Raw genomic sequence first — 6000 nt, forward strand, 5'->3', positions numbered from 1 at the left:
TATCTAATGGGGGGACCTCCACCCTGACAGCTTTATCTAATCCTAATCACCAGGGCTAGATTAAGTTTCCACCCTCTTAACACCTTACAGTGGGGGTTCAACTCAACACAGGAAGCTGAGGGACCACTCAAACCACATCCAGGCTACAGCACCTGGAAAAAAAAATTCTAAAAATTTATTGGACCCAGAAAGTTTTAACTACTAAAAATATGTATGTATGTGGTGGGGGGGGGTGTATGTGCTGGGGGTCAAATCTATCACTAAACTGCATCCTAACCCAAATAGACAGACTTTTGGGTCCCAGAAGAAAATATACAGAATTAATGGACTGGAGATGGGGGGTGGGCGGTGTCCAAATCTGTAAAAGTGCGGTGGGGCTCAGAAACATTGCTTTGAACATTTGCTCTAAACATTTCTTAATTATGTAAAAGGATTTAAGATAAAAGATCTTTGCTTTCAATTCAAGCTAGAAACAGAAAAATTAATTGAAACAGAGGATATACATGAATAAAAAATGGTGATAGATCGTGTACAAAATTTAGAAAGACTAAAAGAAGGTAAATATATCTTTGGTAAATATAATTAAGAAAAAAGTGTACAAATAAGCATTAGAAACTTTTAAATTTACCTACATATAAAGAGTATTTTTGAAAATATGAAAGAGTAGCATTGTACATATTTACATATAAATGTATAACTAAAACGACAATCTTCTAGGAAAAGAGAGATTATCAAAATTGGCTCAAGAAAAAGTAGAAAATCTGAATAGACAAGTGAGAGTAGATAAAACTGAACCCATAGCCAGGCACAATGGTGCACGTCTATAATACCAGCAATTCTGGAGGCTGAGGCAGGAAGACCCTAAGTTCGAGGTCAGTCTCAGCCAATTTAGTGAGATCCTGTCTTAAAACATTTTTTAAAAAAGCTGACATAGAGCACACTGAATTCAATCCCCAGTACCACAAGGAAAAAAAAACAAAAAACTGAAATCATAATCAAAGACTGTTCCCCACTTACACTCTACCTCTCCGGGATCCAAGGTCTCAGGAGTGTGCTGCTATGATGTTTGACCAAAATTTACTGAACAGAAAATGTCCAACTTGTATGAAAACAGTGACACTACATAGAAAAATACTAAAAGCTAACCAGCTCTGTCCACAAAGCAAACATTCCTGATAACAACATCAGCCAAGTAAATCACAACAAAAGATAAGCCAGGCTCACTTAAAAGCTTAGCTGCCAACATCCCACATACAACATTAGTAAATAAGACCACATATATTATGGAACACAATACACTTTCACCCTTTCCTGACATCATACATAAAAATTAAACCAAAAAAGTAGACATAGTGATAAACACTACAGTTAAAACTTTAAAACACGTAGAATCAAACACAGGAGAGGCTCTTTTGTGACCATGGGGTAGACCAGTGTTTCTCAGTTGGGGAAGATTTTGCACCCCAAGGGTCATGTGATATGTGTGGAGCCAGACGCAATGCCCGTAATCCCAGTAACTCGGGAGACTAAGGCAGGAGGATTGCAAGTTCAAGGCCAGCCTCAGCAACTTGGTGAGGCCCTAAGCGACAGAATGAGACCTAGTCTCAACACACACACACACAAAAAAAAAAAAAAAAATTAAAAGGGCTGGGGATGGAGCTCAGTGGTAAAGTATGCCCAGGGCATTCCCAGTACCAGAAAAAAGAAAAATGTATGGAGATGTTTCTCTTTGCCTACATTGGAGGAGGGGTGCATGGTGGAAAGTGATCTTGGCATCTAGTGGGTAGAGGCCAGGGATGCTGCTTAACACTTGAAATGCAAAGGAAAGCCCCCTCCAACAAAGAATTATCTAGCACCAATAATAACAGTGCTGAGGTGGTGAAATTCTGCAGCAGATGAAGATTTCTCAGGCTACAAAAAGTTATGAACCATTAAAAAAATAGGTAAGTTGGAGTCATAAAATTTTAAAAGTATCTGCTCTTCAAAGGACATCACTTAAGACTGGAGGAAAGCATGACACATGTAACGTATCTAAGAAAGGGCCTGTGCCCAGAGCCCCTAAGAAATTCCTCAAACCCAATAAGGAGACCCAAACAAACCATTAAGGGGTGGGGGAGGCAAGACATTATTTCTACAAGACACTCCAGGTGAGTCTGTATGGTGCATAAATACAGGAAGATATTCAAGATCATTAGGTATCCCAGAAAATACAAGAAAAGATGCTCTTTTCTTGTCCAACACCATGAGCAGCAGGAATATGAAAATCAAAACACTGCGATACCTGATAAACACACTAGAATGGCTAAAATTCAGACTGGCAAACCAGCATGGTAGCACACACCTGCAACCCCAGCTCCTGGAAGGGCTCAAGCAGAAGGACACTGGCCAGCCGGGCAGCACATCAAGACTGATGCCAAGCGTTAAAAGGGCTGGGCATGGAGCTCAGGGGTACAGTGCTTGCCTAGCACACCCACGGCCCTGGGGTTCAACCCCCTCCCCCCACCCCGTGCTGGGGGGGTGGGGGAGGCAAGACCAAGTATTGACAAGGATGTGGAAAAGTGGAATCTCACTCATTGCTGGTGGGAAAGCCAAGTGGACAACACTTCAGATCACAGCTTGGCAGTTCCCATAAACTCAAGCAGCTATTTCTACCTCCCCTACACCATCCATGACCAGCTGGGACATTACCAAGAAATCTCCACGGCTGGGACAATCCAAAGAAGAAAAGAAGACCACACACAAAAGCCCCCTCAAAGTGATGAGATGCACTCTGCCACTGGACCCAGTTCTGAAACTGCTGAATTCTCTCTGCCCAGTACAATACAGTTGATGTGCCACGGTGGAAATAGAGAGGATAACATCTAAAATTATTTTTCTCAGCCCTGTCTTCTAAAAATCTTTCTTTCTATGAAACTTTGATAAAAGATGTGAAGCCAAATTAGACATTCATTCCCTAGGAATCTGTTGCAATGCTGTTCTAAGAATTAATGCATGAGGCCTAATGTAACCATAATTATCAGTCATAGACTTCTGCACACATTTATGGTTAAAAGAAACCTATATACACAAATGGATGTGATCCAAGCTAACATGTGGCCCAGATTAGGCATATAAGCACTGTTCCTTTTGAAAAACTGCAGGAGGAAAAAAAAAAGAAATCCTTAGAGATAGCAACTTAACCAACCTCAACTCCCAGCTGGCTTCATTATTCTCTTGTCCTCAATAAAATAAAAACTTTCCAGCATTTATACCCTTACACCTAAAAGATTTGGGGAAAACATGTTCTGTATGAATTTTAAAGCATCTAACTACCTAAAGTTAAGCCACACCAGTGCATTTATCTTATCAGTACACTTAAGATTCACTGATTAAGGATGTTAACATCTAAGTAAAGGGTGAAAACTTGCTTTTATATACATAATACAGCATCTTACAAAATTTAAAGCATGTGGTAGTAAATATAGGAACAGACCGGCAGAGAGCATTTTGGTCACTTCTGATGGTTTTGCATGGCCTGGCCTCTGCCCTCTCCTCTTGTTCTCATTGATCCTGCCCCAATGACCTTCGGACATTCCTTCCCACCCCAGGAGCTCTGCCCAGGCCAGTCACACTGGCCTCAAGAAACAAGTCCTTTCTATTGTCTCCCAGGAAGCAGCTGAGGACAATCACTAACTTTTCCCACATGGCAGGGCTCACCTGGCACAGCACTCCTCCTGCCACTCACAAAACATATTACCGAATCTCTTCACAGGACAAACACTTATTTAAAGTGCTGCTTGGAGCCAACTACACTTGCGGGGCTTTGCCACGCTGTGCAGGAGCAGGCCTCACCACGTGCACAGCAGTCCTGAAAGCCACGGCCAAAATGGTTCCTCCAGTTTCCTTCACCTCTCCCAAAAACCAACTGCACCAGGAACTGCACCACACCCCAGGAGTGAAGCTAGGGCCACTGCAGTCTCCACGTGCAACTATGAGGCAGTGACTGGGGAAAGGTCATGTGAAAACCCACCTCTGAAGTGATTGGCAGGTTTGCTGTACTGAAGAAATCTGACAAAAAACACCAACTTTAGAGCGATTCCACGACCAAGAGGTTACATCTTACACTAACAATGTTCATCTACCTAAGAACCCTCCCTAGCACTGGCCATTATGCCACAGGTAACTGTGGCTGGAGTATGTAGTTACAAAGGCTCTTCATACTGGATTGTGGGCCCGTGTTCCACTTGGAGATAAGGTGAGTGAACACAGGTTCTAGACACTGTGGTGACTAACCTAATGCACAAGTGAAGGCCCCTGAAACAGCAATGTCATTCTCCCCTCAAGGCCAAGTTAAACTTTAGCTGTTAAAAAGCGAATATGCAATTAGCTAACAAGACCAAAACTTCAACTTGACCATTAGTGCAACTGTGCTAATTTCTTGTTGATGTTCTTGGTTCAAGTAGTCTTTTTTTTTAATATCTTTATTTTGTTTATATATTTTTATGTGCTGCTGAGGATTGAACCCAGTGCCTCACATGTGCAAGGCAAGCACTCTGCCACTGAGCCACACTCCCAGCCCCTCAAGAAGTCTTTAGTCCAAAATTTCCTGCTTTTTAAGTGTGTGGGCCTGACCTTGCCTAAATTGCCTCCCTTCCTCCATATCATGAATTTGTTGCAGCAACAATGTATATTCTCATAGTTCAGGAGCCTACAAACTACAGAACAGCAAACTCTCCCTCCCACCATCCTCCCCTCCCCTAAAAAAGGTAAACAAATAAAGAATAAATAAACCCAGATGGGTTTCTATTCAAGTCAGCTTCAACCTCCCTAAAAGAATAATTCTGCAAATTCTGAATTCAAAGTGCCATTTTTAAAAACTACATCTGATAAAAGGTAAAATAAGGACCCCATAAACCCTAGCTCAGCTCAAAGTACATTCCACTTTATTCTGAAAAGTCATCTGCCAAAAGATAAACTGTTGACTGTTCAGAATTTTCGTCCTGCTTGCTTTTTACTCAAGTTTAAAAAATAAATAAAAGCTGGATTTTTCCATCAATCTAAACAGTCCAGAGAAGGTCAGAAAACTCCTGGAATTGGCAGTTCCCCAGGCCCACCTCCTGGTCCTAGTGGAACACCAACAAACCTAGATAGGACCAGTGATTACACATTCGCGGTTCCCAGAGCAGAAGACTCCAGGAGAATAATCCACCCCGGAGACAATGACATCATGTGAGCAACCAGACAGGAAGTTGGCTTGGAGAAGTGAGGGGGTAAAGTCTTGAAAGCCAACACAGGATGACCATCCCCGACCCCCAATTAAAAGAATTACAAAACAAAGTCATATACGGCCAAAAACCCACTTAAAGAAAAAATGGAAACCCGTAAGTAGGAAATCAATCAGCAAACGAAACCAACACGACCCAACTGCAAGGCCATATGCGTGGGTTCCGACTCACTGGTGAGTCTTTCCACACTTGGGGGCCTAGCCAAAGCCTCGCTGGTGGAACTTTAATGGAAACATGCAGCGGGTCAAAAGCAAAGCCGTAGCTCTTGCCTCCTCCAACTTCGCAGACGCACTGGTGTGAGAGGGCAGGCGCTGGGCGAGACGAGCCATAGAGTGATACCCAGTCGGGTCGGGCGGCCGGCGGTCGCACACAAAGCCGCCCTGACTTAGTGACAGCCACAAGTGGCCAGGCACAGGGCTCCGCGGGCCAGCGCTAGGACGGCGCGTCCTCCCGCGCCTCCCGCCCGCGCGCACGGGACCCTACGGTCTCTTCTCGGCCACCACGCAGGCAACTTTCCCTCGGGGGCGGGGCGGGGCGGATCCACGCATGGACTACGGGCGACTTGGAGACCAAGTCCCTCCCCGAGCGCTCCCTGCCCCCCACCCCGGCCCCGGCCGAGCGCACCGCGAGCGAAGCCTGCGCCCCGGCAGGCCACCTACCTGCACAGCTCCGGGAACTCCGCGGCCTGGGCCTGCGCGGTCCCCGGGGCCACGACAAGCAGCAGCAGCTGAAGCAG

At 44.6% G+C, this 6000-nt stretch overlaps 1 protein-coding gene across 1 annotated transcript in view; it reads right to left on the bottom strand.

Annotated features, from left to right (window-relative positions):
* The window catches only part of Igf2r (insulin like growth factor 2 receptor), a 96185-nt gene extending 90191 nt beyond the window's left edge, over nt 1–5994 (bottom strand). The window contains exon 1 of the mRNA XM_015498684.2: nt 5924–5994. The gene's annotated coding sequence lies outside the window, so the exon portion shown is untranslated. The remainder of the gene's footprint in view (nt 1–5923) is intronic.
* Between the last annotated feature and the right edge of the window lie 6 nt (nt 5995–6000).

The sequence above is a fragment of the Marmota marmota genome, unplaced genomic scaffold (assembly GCF_001458135.2).
Source record: "Marmota marmota marmota unplaced genomic scaffold, marMar, whole genome shotgun sequence".
NCBI classification, from domain to species: domain Eukaryota; kingdom Metazoa; phylum Chordata; class Mammalia; order Rodentia; family Sciuridae; genus Marmota; species Marmota marmota.